The sequence below is a fragment of the Notamacropus eugenii genome, chromosome 6, assembly GCF_028372415.1.
Source record: "Notamacropus eugenii isolate mMacEug1 chromosome 6, mMacEug1.pri_v2, whole genome shotgun sequence".
NCBI lineage: Eukaryota > Metazoa > Chordata > Mammalia > Diprotodontia > Macropodidae > Notamacropus > Notamacropus eugenii.
This window is the reverse complement of record NC_092877.1, coordinates 135,211,978-135,229,530: the sequence shown is the minus strand read 5'-3', so window position 1 is coordinate 135,229,530 and position 17,553 is coordinate 135,211,978.

Sequence of the window (17,553 nt, the reverse complement as noted above, 5' to 3'; positions counted from 1 at the left end):
CCTCTGGGAGATAACCATGCTGGAGAGAAGAGAGGCGGTGAAGTGGGATGAGGAGGGAGAAATGTTGGTTTGTTTTAAATGAGACCAAAATAAGACTCTAACCCCAGACCAAAAATGTCCTTCTGCCTCCACCCCTAGAACATTGTGACCTCTGGGTGAGAATTCTCCATTGGAACCTGAATGAGGGTTTCAGGAGCATATCATATGAGTGATTGGGAGAGCTGGCTAGATGAGGAAAGGAATAGAGAGGCCAGTTTTGCTTCTATTGAATGATGCAACTGTTTTAAAATGAGATGAGAGGTTACTCAAAGATGTTAATGGAAATCTTTGCAAACATAAGCTCAAAAGTTTCCTTAATCCAAGGAGTCACTCAGCCATAAAGCTGTGTGGGCTATTTAGATGTTTCCAAAGGTTAGTAGGAAGTTGCCTTTTTTTTCCCCTGCAAAGAGACGAGCTGCTTATTATTTCAAATTGTGGTTCAGATTGAATGTTTCTGTTTTGTATGAAAGGGAAAAGAAAATGAAAAATTGTTTGATACTGAGGAAAATGTGGTCTGGATAATGGAGAATGGACTCCCAGAGCATGGACTCGGGATCATATATTTAGAGAAAGAAAAGACTTTGGGGGTTTAACCATTTCATTTTACAAATAAGGCAACTGAGACTCGGAGATGTAAGTGTCTTGCCTAAAGTCACATGGGTTATAAGAGGCAGAGCAAAGTTAGCATTTGGACTCAGTGCCTTGTCCCATTGTGTTCCTGATGTGTCTTAGACTTGAAGAAGAGGAAGAAGATGGTCCTGCAGCTTTCTGGAATGAACAATTGCTGGTTGAACTAAGACATAAAGAAAAATCATGGCAAAGGGGATAACGCAGTCATGAGGTAGACATCTGGGTCTTCACTGCAGCAGAATCCAACGCTGTTGGTTGTTAAGGATGGCCAAGTCAAATACCAATTAGGGTAAAATAATAATCTTCCCAGGTTTTAAGAACCAATATTCATATCATTTAGAGTGTTTTCTACCTGGGAAGCATTATTATCCTCATTTTACAAATAAAAAAAGTGAGACCCTGGGAGGTCAAGGGACTGGCCAACTAGTCAGAGACAGAGAAAGACATCCAACCCAGTGGGGCCTCTGTTTCCAAGTTAAGTAATTGTCCAACTAAATTTTTGTGACCAGACTTTAGGCCCTGTGGATCCTGATAGTTGAAGAGATTTTACTTTTAAGATGTCCTAGGAAGAGTGGTCATTCCTGAGGTATTCTAGTGAAAAAAGCCTTTGGTCCAATGTCTTTATGAGGTCTGTTTATCCTTCTGCTCCATTCACAGCTTGTCTGGGGCTAGGGTTCTTGAATTTAATGAGAATTCAAATAAATACTAGTGTACATATCTTGAACAGACATTGCAGATGATCAAAATCTGTCTGGGGCCAAAGTGGTGACAGTCAATTGTAATCTGCCCTGGTAAGACAACATCTGAGTATTCTGCTTAGAAGTACATTTATCTGTTAGGGAGTCTCCAGGGGAAAGACTGGTTGGACTGAAAAACTCTTAAGCAAAACTTTTAAGGGTGTCCCAAGACAAAAAAAATTGATTTTAATATATGTTTTAAAAAAGAACGACAAAGAAATGTTTCATGGTGTTTTTGGGGGATGAGTAGGTAAAGAGGTCAATAGCATGAGAATTTTTTGAACTTTGAGATTTTTGGCAGCTTGGCATGGTGGATAGAATACTGGACTTAGTGTTGGGAGGAGTTGAATTCAAATCCTGTCAAAGAAACTTGCCATGTGACCCTGGGAAGCTCACTTAGTCTTTCTTAACTTCTGTTTCCTTAACTGTAAAATAAAGATAACAATAGTAGTGACCTAAGATCACATCACATAACATAGGTAAAGTCCTTTTCAGAACTTGGAACTCTACATTAAGTTTAACAGTCTTCATTGTCATCACAGTTAGGTGATAGAAATACAGAAATCACCTAGTCCAACTCTTTCATTTGATACATGTGGTTTCTAAAAGTCCAGAGAGGTCATAAGATAGAGTTGAGGCTATTTGTCCAATCCTCCCACATTTTACAGGTGAAGAAAGTGAGATCCAAAAGGTTTAATGACTTTTATGCAGTCACTATGGTAGTAAACAGCAGAGGCAGGTTTTGAACTCAATTCCTCTGACTCTAGATGCAGTGTTCTTTTCAGTGCACCAGACACCTCGAGTTACACTTTTTTCTTCCCAGCATTCTGGGTCTAATTTGTGTCTAAACCTGACCCAGGCAGGAATCCTTTGAAAGTGGAAAGAAATTGTTATTATATTTATTAGTAATCATGATTATGTCATTTTCTTGCTTCCACTCACAAACCTGGGAAAATCTCTCTACTGATCATCATCTTGTCTCTCTTACCAACATGGTTTGCAAGGAAAACTAAAGCAAAAACAAAACTTTTATTAAAGGAAAGAATTTCAGCAACTATGAGGCATTATCACAAATCTCTTACTTGTAGATTATATGAAACAATAGGCATGATTTTACTCATATTGTGCCTCAACTCCTAAGATTTAATAGAGCTTCAGTAATGCTGTTTTGGGGGCAGGGTGGATTGAGTGCTGGCCCTGGAGTCAGGAGGTCACCTGAGTTTAAATATGGCCTCAGACACTTATCAACTCTGTGACTCTGGGGAAGTCACTTAACCCTGTTTGCCTCAGTTTGGTAATCTGTAAAATGGTCTGGAGAAGGAAATGGAAAATCACTCCATTATCTTTGCCAAGAAAACCTCAGATGGGGTCATGGAGAGTCAGACTTGACTGAAACAACTCAGCAATAAAAACAACAAAATGCTGTTTACCTATTCTTCAGTCTTTTGTTAGATGTACATGGGAGCCAAAGTTATTCACAAGAGCCATGGTAGATGTCTTGTGCAACATTCAAATAAAGTGAGATTTTCTATGTATGGTAATATTTTCCAGATATTACTGTTTGTAGATGACTCTGTGCTGATTGCACTAAGTGTCAGAATACTACGGGGCTTCCTCAGTGAGATCCATGACAAACTTGAAAGAAACTTACCTAACAATCCATACTTGGGAAATCATGTAGATGAAGAATACCAGTTACCCAGATTATGAATTACAATAGGATGTACAACCCATCAAGTTGGTCTACTAGTGAATATATCTTGAACAGACATTGCACATGGACAGTGATCAAAATTGACTAGACAGGAGGAAATGGGGCTGGCTTTCATTTGAGAAATTTCATACTTCTTAGAATGATTACTTCTTGTTTGCTGCTGCTACACAGCTGTCTTTTTAATGCTAATATTCTCTTCTTCTTTCTACTCACATTACTGTCACCCTAATTCAGGCCCTTATTACCTCTTTTCTGGACTATTGAAATAGTCTCCTAGAATGTGGCAGATTTCCAACCCAGGACAGACTGGAAGATTGATGGGAAGGATCTGTTGCATGGGGCTGGAGGAGTGCACAGCACAGACCCTGCCATTCCAAAGCCAAACAGGAAGCTCTGGGTGGTCTGAAGCTGCAGCAGTGCAGATTCTCAAACCTATCAGTTCAGGATGGGAATCCAGTGGAAGAGAGTGAGAGAGAACCACAAAACCGCACCAGCTGCTCCTGAGAGCATCAACTCACAGATAAAATGTTTGTAAGTTACCTACTTGAACTTCCTGGAGCCAAAATGGCAGAGAGATGGTAACCGCTATCTCCCTTCCCTTATTGACCTTGAAGAACCCAGATAATATTTCCCCAGGAAAAATTCTGTAACAGTGGGATCAGCAGAAAGGGTAAACAGTCTCTTAGCCTGTGAGGCTGGGAAAATTGCAAAAGGGATCTCTCTTGCCGTTGCTGAAGGGGACCAGTGCAGGATCAGAGCTGTCCCAGACAGCCCCACCTCAGTACAGGGAGGAGATCCTGTGCCCCAGGGGGGTGGAGCCCACAATGGCCAACACTAAGACCCCAGGCATGTCTCAGCACCCCAAGGGAATTGCAAAAAACACTAGTGCAGATGGGGTTCAGCAATCGCTGAGCTTGGCTATGTTCTAGCACAAGAGAGGAGACCTCCTGTGGCCAGACCACCCCTCACCCACACTTAATGCACCCAGCTCCAGGGTAACTCTGGGGAGACCCAGAAAGACTTCACCTGGTCTCTGCTTTTGCACACCAGCCAGCTCAGCACCAGGTAAGCTGCAGCATTTTAGCTTCTATCTGAAAGATCCAGAGGCCACAACACACAAAGACTCAAGTTCTAGGCACAAGAACTATGGGAAAGAGCCCTCTGTGCCCCAGAAGCAGAAATCCATTTTTAAAGCCAGGAAAAGGGTGATCATCTTAAGCAAGAAGAAAAACAGAAAAGACTATAGAATCTTTCTATGGGGACAAGGACCAAAACACGAATACCAAAGAGGTCAGCATTGAGACTGTACTCCCATATGAAACTTCAGAAGGGAATATGAACTGGTCTCAAGCTCAAAGAGCATTCTTGGAAGAGCTCAAGAAAGATTTTAAAAGCCACACTAGAGAAATAGAAGAAAAACTGGCCAATGATTTTAAAAATATGAAAAAAGAATTCACTGAAGAGAACAACTCTTTAAAAAGGAAAATTGGACAAATGGAAAAGGAAGTACAAAATGTAGCTGGACAAAAATAACTCCTTAAAAGGAGCAATTGGACAGATGGGGAAGGAGATGCGAAAGTTAACTGAAGAAAACAATCTATTAAAAACTAGAATTGGGCAAGTAGAAGCTAATGACTCTATGAGACATCAAGAACCAGTCAAATAGAATCTAAAGAATGAAAAAATAGAAGAAACAGTTTCCTAATTACTCTTTAATACTCCTCTACATGGTTACCAAAACAATCTCCCTGAAACACAGATCTGATTATAGAAGGTTCAGTGGCTCCCTACTACAACTCTTCATGGTCTGGATCAAGTTCACCTTTCCAGAGTGTGGTTTTTTCCACATTCTCTCCTTCTTGTACTCTCACTTTTAGCCAAACAGACTGCCATGATGAACTTGGAAGACTGTCTTCTCTGATTTTGCTCAGACTGTCTTGTATGACTGGATTACACCCCCTCTACTCTTCCTTAGAATTCTTAGCTTCCTTCAGGGATCAACTCTGATGCCACCTCCTAGGGGAGTGTTTCCTGACCTCCCTAGTTGTCAGTACTTTTCCTTCCTCAAATTAATTTGCACACATTTTTCTATTTGCATAATATTAGGATCAAATTTGAGAGTTAGAAAGGACCTTAGAGGCAGCGAGATGCAGTGAAAATGTATTGCATTTGAAGTCAGACAAGGTGGACTTGAGTCCTGACTACCATTTAACAATCTGTGTGACCTTGGGTGAGTCACTTACTCTTACTGTTAAAATGAGAGCAATGATAACGATGATGAGAATAATAATAACAGCCAATATTTACATAGTACCTACTATGTGCCAGAGGCTATGCTAAGTATTTTACAAACATTGTGTCATTTCATCCTCACAATAACCCTAGGAGATAGGTGCTATTATTATTTCCATTTTATGGTTGAGGAAACTGAAGCAAACAGAGTGTAAGTGACTTGTTTAAGGACATACAGCTAGTAAATAAGTGTCCTAGGTGGGATTTGAACTTAGGCTTCTTGACTCCAGGCTCAGTGCTCTATTTACTTCATGAAATTGCTGGAATGGATGATCTCTAAGGCATTTTCTAAGTATATCTATGATCCTATGATCCTATGATTAGAGGTCAGCTCATTGAACCTCCTTATTTTACACATGAGGAAACTGAGGATCAAAGACTATATTCCTTCAGTGGAATGTATCCTTCTTGAGGGTAGGGAGTATTTTACCTACAAATATGTGTTGCATGTAGTAGGTGCTTACTACATGCTGAATGAATAAAAACCCTTATCACAATGACAGAGGACCCATAGAGTTATGGAAAAACTCTTGATGGGTGTAAGTAGCTAGAGTATATAATCAGTAATGACTCGCACCAGAGAAATGGTATACTAGACATCAACCAAGAGATGAATGACCAGAAGAGATGCTGGGTAGTGAGAGTGAGAGGTAGCCTAAATGTGCTATGTAGGTATCTTTAAAATAGCAAAGACTCAGAGAAAGGGCTCCAGCACTTTGAGTCTATCAATTAGGGAGAGTCCATTGAAGAACATGAACAGAATCACACAAGAAGAGAAGGTGTGGGTAGGTTGTGTCCTGTACTGCGGAAGGAAGGATTGGCATTGCTTAGGTCATACAAATGCTGAGGAATTGACAAATGGTGAATGAATATTCATCCTTAATTTACATATTGGGAAAGGCATGGAAGAATGAATATTCATTCCTAATTTACATATTGGAAAAGGAATGCAAATATTGCTCCCAGTACATCTGGAGAGTAAGGCAACAGTCATGGTTCAACATTTGCAAAGTGCTTTCCTCCTAACATCTCTGTGAGGATTGAACATTATTATTCCCACTGTACAGATTAGGAAACTGAGACTCTAGGAGGGTAAGTGACTTGAGCACAGTCATGTAATTAGGAAATAACCGAGGCAGAATTCACACCTGGATTTCTAGCCTACAAGTCAAGTACTCTATCCACTCCTAAGCCACACTCACCTTCTGTTGCTACATCTATTTTAGATTACTTTAAAATATTTTGTTATTAATTATTAATCTATTTTAGATAATTTTTTTAAAATGTGGGAGGACCAGAGAGGGAATCAGAGAATGTGTGACTATTCAGAGATCTATGTTAATGACTCCCTGATGTGTGAGCTCAGCTAAAGGGGTATTTAGTAGATGTTGAAATTGTTGTGAAATGAGCTTCTCATTTAATAAAGGTTAATTAAACGTTTGACCCAGGGTCACTGAAAAGCGCTGCTAGATTGAGACTGTGTCAGGAATCTAGGACGTTAGGGATGATTTAGTCACGTGAAAAACTACTCTGATGATTATAATGGACTTTTCATTTTGCAAAGTAAGGAAGTAATAGCAATTCAATTCACTTCAATTTTCAGTTCAATTCAATTCAATCTAACAGGTAGCTACTGGCACATACAGGCCTGGGGCTAGGTCTGGGAGAATAGAAAGACAAAAATGAGCTGGCCCCTGCCTTCAGGGAAATTGCATTCTTCTTGGAGGGATACAACACACACAGTAGACATAAGGTCGGACCTATGTTTATACTGGTGTGGGGAGCTCCTGCTGAGGAAATGCCTTCCACCAGTGCATATCAGTCATTGCTCTGCAATTTACGTCTTGGAGATTTGCTTCAGGGCTCGGAAAGACCGAATTATTTGTCCCAGACGACGTTCTTGGTATGTATCTGAGAGAAGACTTGAACCCAGTTATCCTGACTCTTAGGATGTCCCAAAACAGGTATACGAAGCAGAAAACATGCATTAATTTCCAGAGGGATTGCGAACTACAAATATTGGCAAATGTAGTGGGGACATTGAGCACCTTTCCAGGAAGTTAGGGAAGTGGTCAGTAGCAGTCAGGTTTTCGTACTCACGGTCAAGCTTCTGAATCCTCTCCCTCCGTTTTACTGTATGAATGCCTCGGAGCACTGCAGTCTTTGTAGCTCCCTGCCATAGCCTTGAAGTGGATAAAGTCAATAGGAGTCATCTGGCTAAATCCCATGTGCGGCTTTGGATGGATGATTGTGCACACGGCTCGAGCGAGCGCTGTCCTCCAGGACCTTCACAGCAGGCTGTGGAAATCAGCCTGCGTGCTGTTGATCCAGACAGCTTCCCTGCTCGTCTCCTCAGGCCTGGAGGAATCGAGACCAAATGGAATCACACAGTGTTATTATTTGTACACTAACTGAAAAATTTATGATTCTTTGTGAAAATAGAGAAGAGTGTGCTTCTCTGCAGAGAATTGAAGATAAGAAATGAACTGCATTATTGGCAACATTCCCCATGGGTCTTACTCGAATAAGAATGAATCATTTATTGGATGTTCATGGTGACAACAGCCACCAAACCTGGATATTTTTTGAGGGGATGAGCAAAAAAAACAAAACAAAAAACCCAACCACCAAAAATCTATTGTTTGTTGAGCTGCAGCAGGAAATAATAAAGTTAATTAATTTTAAATTCACGCATTACTGGTATCTTCTTTGTGTGAGGTTTGATCTTGAGCCTATCTGAGAAAATGCACTTCTTTCTTTTTCCTTCAGTCTGTGAGATGCTTTCCTACTTGGTCAATTCACTTTTTATATTGGAGATTTGTTGACTATCAGATACATGATGATTAACTCAGTTTGCAAGACTATTTAGAGGAAGAAGAGTTGCTAAACTGTTCATGATGATAGCAGCTTTTAGCTGGCTGTTGTCCTTTGTTCTTGAAGAATTTGGTTCGAAGACCAAAATATGTATGCTAGAGTCAAGTTTCACTGTGTCCCACTGTGGCTGATCAGAGCAACAGGAGTTCGGAATGCTCTACCACAGGTCAAGCACAAATAGTCCATGTGAACATTTGGGGTGCATACTCCCAAATTTGCACATCCTGCATTTCCTTTGAGCTGTTGCTATTCTGCTTTGTTCACAGAGCACAGCACCTTCCCTGATGTGGGTATGTCATGGAGAGCATTTCTGTGCCAGTGTCTTCCATGTCACACAATCAATTCCAAAGTTCTTAAGAAAGACCTTGAGAGTGTCCCTGTATCACTTCCTCTGACCACCATGTGAAAGCAGCATTTGTATAGCCCTTTAAAGTTTGCAAATATGATTTCTTCTGATCCTCACAGTAATTTTGTGGGATAGGCACTGTTCTCCCCATTTTACAGATGAGGAAAACGAGTGAGGTTAAGTGACCTGCTTAGGGTCACACAGTTGTCACTGAGTTGGGACTTGAACTCAGGTCCTCTTGACTCTTGGTCCAGTACTCTATCCACTATCCACATAGATCTAGAGATCTCTCTACTGAGAAAATACTTTAAATAGATTTATAATAGCAGGAAGAGACCCATGTGAACCAATGTGTTCATGACAGCATCACTGGAAATAACTTCAAACAATAAATAAGACTGGTACCCAGTGATGGGCCTGAACAAACCGTGGCTTATGAATAGGATGATAGATTACTTCTCCATGAGCAAGGATACATATAAGCATTCAGAAAAACGTGAGAAGTCATGTGAAATGAAGTAACAAGAAGAGAGAAAACCCTCAAAAAACCATAGAAGATTACAACAATGTAAATAAAGGCAGCACTAAGAACCAATGAAATTTAGGTCAAATCCAATGGATGATGCTATCACATTGTGGATAATGATATCACATTGTCAAGTTAATTCACATAGGCTTCCTTTGTGTTAACATTCAGTAAATTACAAAAGTAGAAAGTGACATGTGCTATTGAACATATCATTACACATTTCAGAGAAGAGGTGTTTGTTCAGCTATTTTCTTGGCAATGTTTGTGTCAGAATAAAAGGTAGCAACAAAAATGGTCAAAAGAAAAAAAGGAAAAGAAAAAAAGAATCTATGTAGAGGGTTCAATGATAATCACATGCATTTAATGCAACCTCACTATACAGAGGGTCTAGTTTCACTTTTTCACTGGGCAATGGAGAAAGGTAGAGGATAGACTTGGCACCAAAACTTTTTAAAATCCAGTTTTTGCCATTAAATCTGATAGAAAAAATTGTTTAACAGGGCTTCACAGTCACACAGATGGATGTCCAACTGTGCAAACTTCGAAATGAACCTTTTAACCCCACAAAGAGGGGCATTCAAACTTATTTCAATTGAGATGACAGTTATTTAGGATACTTAGAAGGGTTCTAAAACTTTTCCTTTATGATAATTCCTATGCTGTGGCTAAAAACCAGTCAGTGACTCCAGAGGGGAAAAGCAATGAATAAATTCATGAACCTTCTGATTTAGACTTTCATTCAAAAGGACAAAACTAAATTTGTTTAAGTCATGTCCCCTGCTTTGATCAGAGGTACTTCCATATGAAAGTGTTGACTGAGCTTGACTCTCCAGTGTAAATTCATGACTGTGAAATTCAAACACAATTTTGAAATGCAAACACAGTTTAATTTATTAATAGTCACTAATGGCACATAATCAAGGCATAACATGTTGGGAAACAAACAATTGGCTTCTTTGATGAATAACTAGAGTATAGTTTGAGAAGAGTTAGCTCTTCCTTGCTACAGATAATAACCCCTTTGGGTCTTTATCTAGGACAGATGTTAATTTTATTTAACTTTCTGTTATTTTTCTGCTCAAAATTTTACATTGGTCCTTTGCTGCCTACAGGATAAAGTGAATTTTCTCTAGTTGGGCATCTAAGACCCTTCATAATCTGACTCCAAGTTACATTTCTATCCTTGTACCTAACTGTTTCCCTATATATGGTAAGAGGGGATCATGATAGAAGAGATATGAAGAAAGAACATGAGTGCTCAAAGGAGAGAGTTGTTTATTACTCACAGGCACGTAAATGTGTGAGGTGCCTCACTCTGTAGACTGATGTACACATGATGGTAGCCTGTGAATACAGTAGGATGCTACCCTGATTAGGAGTCCTGATTTCCTGGGTTTCTACCCTTGTTTCTGCTTGTGGTTGCTGGGCAGATTCAGAGGGATTGATTGGGAGGGGAACATGAGGGAAAGTGAGAAAGTGGAAGGTAGGGACTGAAATCTCTTCCTCCTCCTTTATCAATCACAAGAACACTATAATCACTAAATTTTGTTAACCTTAAATACCTGGATTAGATGAAGTTTGATAAACTAATAGTTTGCTAAGTTTGCATTCCTAACCATAAATGTAGCTGACCAAGCCACTTGTCAGGTACATAACAACTTCTGTGTATAGAGAATAATTAATCAGTGATCCTCACTTCTGTCACCTAGGACCTAGCAAGAGGCTACATCTTACCTCTATCTTCCATTCTAGGTGGAATATACAATACTACAACAATGTAAATAAAGGCAACACTAAGAACCAGTGAAATTCAGGTCAAATATAATGGATAAGGGTAATGCCTCAGAAAGGTCAACTTGCCTTGTTCCAAACATAGCTTGTATTTTTCTTGGCCTTTGTGCTCATGTCACTAATTTCCTTGTCATTCTGCCTTGTTCAAATCCTACTCATAATTCTAGATCCTGCTCAAAACCCACCTCCTCCATGAAGGCTTCCTTTCTTCATTGATCAACCCTATATTGTATATTCATTATTTATCATGTGCAACCCTGTATTGTATTTACTTATGTTCATAGTTTCCCTCCCAACTGTGTTAGAAGGAGAAAATCATTGGGATATTAATTTATATTAGTATTCAGCCAATTTCCTAGCATTATGATTTGCACAAAGTAGGTGTTTGGTAAATGTTCATTGCATTAATGGATGAATGAATGGGATACCTCCTATTTCTCCCTTCCACATCAAGCTCTCTGATGAATCTGACACCTGGAATAACCTTTTCCATCTACCCATCTTGCAAATAGCTTCCCCATAATCACTTTTTGATTATTTCCAGTTCTCTAGGACAAAAGCACAATTTAATATTCAATATGGAAATCTGATATATGTTAGACTAGACTGCTATGAATATTCCATTCTCTTGGCATATATCTCTATATCTTAGCTGTCTCCTATGTTTCTTTAGATCAGATGTCCTCCCAGACAGAAACAGTATTCTGGGTAAGACCTTGTAAAATGCTCATGCTGAAGAAAGATGAAATAGTAATTATCAAAACTTTTCTCTATAAAGGTGGCAGCAAATTGGGCCAGATGGTGGTGAAAATTATTCTTTGTTAATACTTCACTTAAAGTGTTAATACTTTCACTTTAGCCACGATATCTAATCTTGACTTTCATGCTAGCTTCATACTTGAATTGATGAGTTTCAATTCATGTCAGCAATTCAATTCGACAAACATTTATTAAGCATCTAATCCACACAAGGCATTGCATTAATAGTGTTGTAGAGCTACAAAGACAAAACAAGCCCCCAGGAAAGCAAAGGTACCTAGGACAGTTACACTTTTCAGTTAATGTGCGTTGTTAACATTTCTCTAGAACTTTTTTAAGTCTAGACAACAAAATGATAATAGATATTAAGAAATAATACTAGATAATAATTAGTATTATAAATAAAAAGTAACTAAATAATAAACAATAAAAACAATGATGATTTGTAGCATTTGTTGATTTCTAAGGTTTAAATGTTCACAATGAATTTTGAAATACTCCCCTTTCTTCCTCAGTTAGAGGATATCCAAACAATAAGCAGAACAAATGATTGATGATGAGTCAGCAAAGGAGAAGGAGATGGAACAGTCAGAGAAGCAGAATAACAAAGAAGGACTAGTGTCCTTGAAACTAAGAGAGGAGAGAATGTTAAGGAAGAGTTGAGGTGACAATGTCAACAACTGCACAGAAGTCAAGAAAGTTGAGGCCTGAGAAAAAGACCTTTGGACTTAGCAGCTAAGAGAGTAGTGGTTATCTTGGAGAGAGTGCTTTCAGTTGGGTTCAGATTGGGAGTTGTTGAGATGTAAGTGGGTAATGAGGCTAGAGAGGCAAGTGGTGTGGGGATGATCATTTCTCAAAGTCTGACAGGTAAAGAGACAAGAAATATGAGGTGAGAGTCCTCTCTCCAATCTAAGTGCCAAAATCCCTCAGGGCTTTAGAGCAGAAAATGGTGCCTGTGGGAGCTTTTGGTTCAGTGGAAAGGGGAAGAGGTGGCATTGCTCACAAAAGTTACTGTCATAAAGTAAAATGACCTCAAGGTGTTTCTTGTCTCCAAAACCAGATTCTTCTTCCTTACCCTCCCTGGTGTTTCCTAATCTTCCTTTGTGCAGATTCTCCCTTTGTTTTAGATCCATTGATCTTGAACAGGGAATGGTTTCCTTGCCTACTTCCATGCATATATTCAGCTCCACCACCTGGGAATTTCTGAAATTGACTCGGGATGGTGGTTACTGATTTGATCCCTGGTCTTTGTACTTGAATGTAGCCTGTATAGTGGGGAGAAGAGTCAATTTGGAGTCAGAAAGACCTGGGTTGGAATCTTTTCTTAGACCCTTACTTTCTATATGACCCAGGCAAATCATGTAACCACTCTGTGCATCAGATTCCTCATTTGTAAAGTGGGGATACTAATAACATACCTCACAAGTGTTTGTGAGGATCAAATCATGTATGTAAAGCATGAATAAGCATTGTATGAATACTGGCTATTATTCATGCTGTTGTTATTAGACTATGTCATCCCCAATTTCCCTGGTTTTGTTGATGTTTTCTTTGACTGATTCATTACCCTCCTATAAGAGAAGTCATGGCTTTGGAGGTTTTCTGAAGTAACAAGACTCCAGTGAAAATTTCTCTGCTATGGAGGAGAGAGGTTAATTTTAGGCACTGGAGTATCCTTCCCCAAGTGATCCCATTAAATAGAACTAAAGATTGACAGACTAGATTCAGTCAGAGCATCTGGGTTCAAATATCAATTCTGGCAATTAGCCCAGGACCTTGGGTTAAATCACTTAACCACTCCTGGCTTCAACTTCCTTGTGTGTAAAATGACAGGGTTGGCCTCTAAGACCTCTAAGATCCCTTCCAGCTTTAAATCTATGATGATATAGGAATGATTACCTACCATGAGCATGATATCACCCGGGCACCTGTCTGGGCTACAAGGGAGAGAAGCACAAAAACAGGTTTTTGAAGATGGAGATGACCTATAAGTTGGTCAAATCCAAATATTACTGAAGAGGAATGGCCTCATAAAATGTCTTAGGAGTGATCATTCATTCTCCCTTTAAAAACTGCCAGGGATAGGGAATCCACTGTCTCCAAAGGCAGTCCTTTTTCATTATTGGGCAACTCTAATTTTTATGAAATGTTTCCTTACATCAAGTGAAAATCTGCCTCTGAAACTTCTATCTGTTTATTGCTACTGGTATTTTCCTCTGAGACCAAGCAGAATAAGTTAGATACTTTTTTTGACCTGAGAGCCCTTGGGCTAAAATGTTGAAGAACAGATGTCATTAGAAGCCAAAATTGATGAGGGACTGTGAGGAATTGGCCTGATGTTTTGTACCTTCTTTTCTTTTTAAGGTGGTTATGTTGAGATAGAAAGGGAAAAGGATGCTCTCTCTTTGACATGAGACTAAGGGAAGGCTACACTTTCTAATTCTACCATTCAAGTCCCACATATAAACAATGAAATGGTTAAAAAGATTTCTAGGAGAAGCAGCAGAAATTTCAAAGTGGAGATACTGAAGACACTGGAAAAATCAGCAAAGCACAAAGAACTAGAAAGTGTTTTGTACAGGAAAATAAACTTCCGTATCTTTAACATTTCTAGTTCTCTTGATTGGACTTGATCCTCTAACCTGTTGACTTAGAGGTACTAGCCAGGCTACATTGACAACTGATCTAAATATTGCATTTATCCTGTGAATTCTGTTCACAGGTTCTATAATTTTGATTCTAAGTATTATAATTTTTACCTATATTTAACTTAGCAAAATTTATGGAGTTATTCAGGATAACAACATAGGGTGTGAATGTGTAAAACCTTATAGTTGGGTTAAAATAAATCAGCTTCACAAATATAAAGTAAGTAGAAGTTATTTAATCAATCAATAAACATTTATAAAACACCCACTATGTGCCAGAAAATGTGTTAAATACTGGAGGTGACTACAGGGTAGTTAATATTAAGCAAATCCAGGGATTTTAACTTAAGGGAAGGCAGGATAGTGTAGTGGATAGAGAACTGCCCTTGGAGTCAGCAAAACCTAGGATCAAGTCCTGTCTCTGCCACATATTTTCTGTGTGATCCTAGGTAAGTCCGTTAACCACATATCTAGATAGATAGATACATTGATAGATGCATAGATGGATAGACAGACAGATGGATAACTAGCAGTTAGCTAGCTGACTGACTGTCTGGATAGATGGCTGAATAGATAAATACATTAGTTGACTGTTGGATGGCTAGCTAGCTAGATGGATACATTAATATATGCATTGATTGATAGATGGATATATTGATGGATAGATAGAATGATATGTCCATAGCTAGCTAGCTAGATGGATGGATGGATAGATAGATAAATGATAGATAAAGTGTTTTTTAAATGCTTTTCTCTGTCAGACACTGTGTCAAGTGCTCAATATACAACTATAAGCAGATAAGTTACTGTCTTCCCTCAAGTAGCTGAAGTTCTAACAGGCAGGGAAAGACAAAGAAAATAAATGGGGCTAGAGAGCAGGGTGGGGAAAGGAGAACTGTATTCATAAAAGAGTAATATAGCAGGAGGGAAGGTGAAGTCATTGAGATGTGGTTGGGAAGTACAGTGAGTATGGCAGGGCTCCATTACATAATGGTGCTTGGAGTAGACAATTGTGAGGTAGGACAACAGACTTTAAGGTGGAGATATCTCCAGGGTGAGGAGATGGAAAAGTCCACAGCTGAGGGATAGCACCACAACAATCTGCCCCAGTTAGCATGGTGCCTGGCATATAGAAAGTGTTTAATAAATGTTTGCTAAAATGTGGGCTAAAGTTTTAAAAGTTTTAACTATATTTATTAATATTATATTTATGATATGTATTTTTATATCTAGTTGTTTTCTCTGTTAGAACATGAGCTCATTTTGAGTGGGATTGTTTCATTTTTGTATTTGAATTTCCAGTACCTGGTATAGTGTCAGGCACCAATAAATACTTGTTGATTGGTTAGTCGGATCACATCTGGAGTACTGTGTTCAGTCCTAAGTGTGCTGCTTTTAGGAAAGGTTGGTTGCTGTCCTTCGTTCTCAAAGAGAACCAAAATGATATCATTATGATAAAGTGACATTTCAACGTGTACAACTGTGGCTGATCAGACCAATACAAGCTTGGAATGCTCTACCACAGGCACAGAGTTTCATGAAGTCGTCAGTCTCACTCTGTCCTCTGGAGTCATCATAGTTCAGTGAGAAGACAGGGTCAAGACGACTGGCGATGGTTCAGGATACAGTGGATGACTTTGGTATTTTTGGTGTCTAAACAAGCACTCAGTGTTCCACATCACCTGCTTCAGCTGCCTTCATGGCCGTTGGAACAAATTGTTCTCATCAATCCATTTCACCAGGAGAAGTCTTCATGTGCTTGGGGTAGACACCCCCTTCACTCACCAATGAGTTTGAGACCCCTTGGTTACCCTCAACCTGGTTTGGTTCGTGTGCCAAAATGCTATACCAGGGTGTGACCACTGTCCATGCTGCAGCTTTTTGGAGCCACAGGTGAGAGTTGTGTGGAACAGGGGGACACCAAAGATGGAAAGAGCCCTGTAAAGGGCTCAGCAGCCATCACATAAAAGGTACTGGTCTTCCCTGAACACACCTTACACCCCTAGGAAGGATACTAAGAAGCTATATTATCTCAGCCTTAGTGAAGAGGTGGTGTACTAGATAAGAGGCATAGTAGAAAGGGAGCTAGTCTTTTAGCCAGGAAGACCCGAGTTCTAGTCCTGTCTCTGACATATGCTGACTGTGTGATCTGAGCAAGTTATTTAGCTTCACAGGGCCACAGTCAACTTTCTAAGGCTATACCTTAAGAGGCAGGTATAGATCTGAGTTGTTAGAATGAATTTCCTCACTGTAAGTTTTCCAAATCAGTGAAATTATAGGTTGGGTCCAAAAAGAAGCTGGTAAACTGAAGAGTATTCAGAGGATGGGGAAAAGTCTCCAGCTCTTTCCATGTAAGGATTTCAAAAAAGAAATGGGAATATTTGGGTTAGAGGAGAAGAGGCTGAATAGGGACCTGATGTCTGTCTTTAAGCTTTTGAAAGACTCTTGCTTGGAAGAAAAAATAGACCTGTCCTGCTTGGCCTCAGAAGGTGGAATTCAGAACATCCTTTAGGTTGAAATGAGGCAAATTTAGGTTTGATGTCAGGAAAAAAATATCCTAACAGGCAGACCTATCCCAACGTGGAATGTGTTGACCAGGAAGTAATGGGTTTCCTTTTACTGCAGCCTTCAAGGAAAAGCTCTATCCTGGAGGGGGAATTCTTATTCATATAGAGGTAGGGCCAGATGTCCACTGAAACCTTTCCATTTTCATCCTTGTTCCAGCTCACCAAGTGAAGGGTAGGAGGTTCAAATTCATCAATCAACCAACAAAGATTTATTGAGCATTTGTTCCGTGCCCAACACTTTGCTAGGCACTATGGGATACAAAAGAAATATACGATACTCCTTGCTGATAATGAAGCAACTAGATGGTGGAGAGACAGAGCATTACATCTGGATACAGGGAGACCTGAGTTTGAATTCTGCTTCAGACAATTACTAGCTGTGTGACCATAGATGTGTCATTTAACTCATCTGGGTCTCAGTTTCCTCATCTGTGGGTATTATGAAGGGAAAGCAATATACAAATATAGAGAGTTGAGACCTTAACTACCATCATGGGAGTAGGAATGGGGAGAAAAGAATAACACTTGGAAACACTGAGTCAGAAGAAGCAATAGAATTTGAGGACTGATGGACTGTGAAGAGGGAAAGAGAAGAAAAGTTAAAGATGGTCCTGAAGTTTTGAGTTG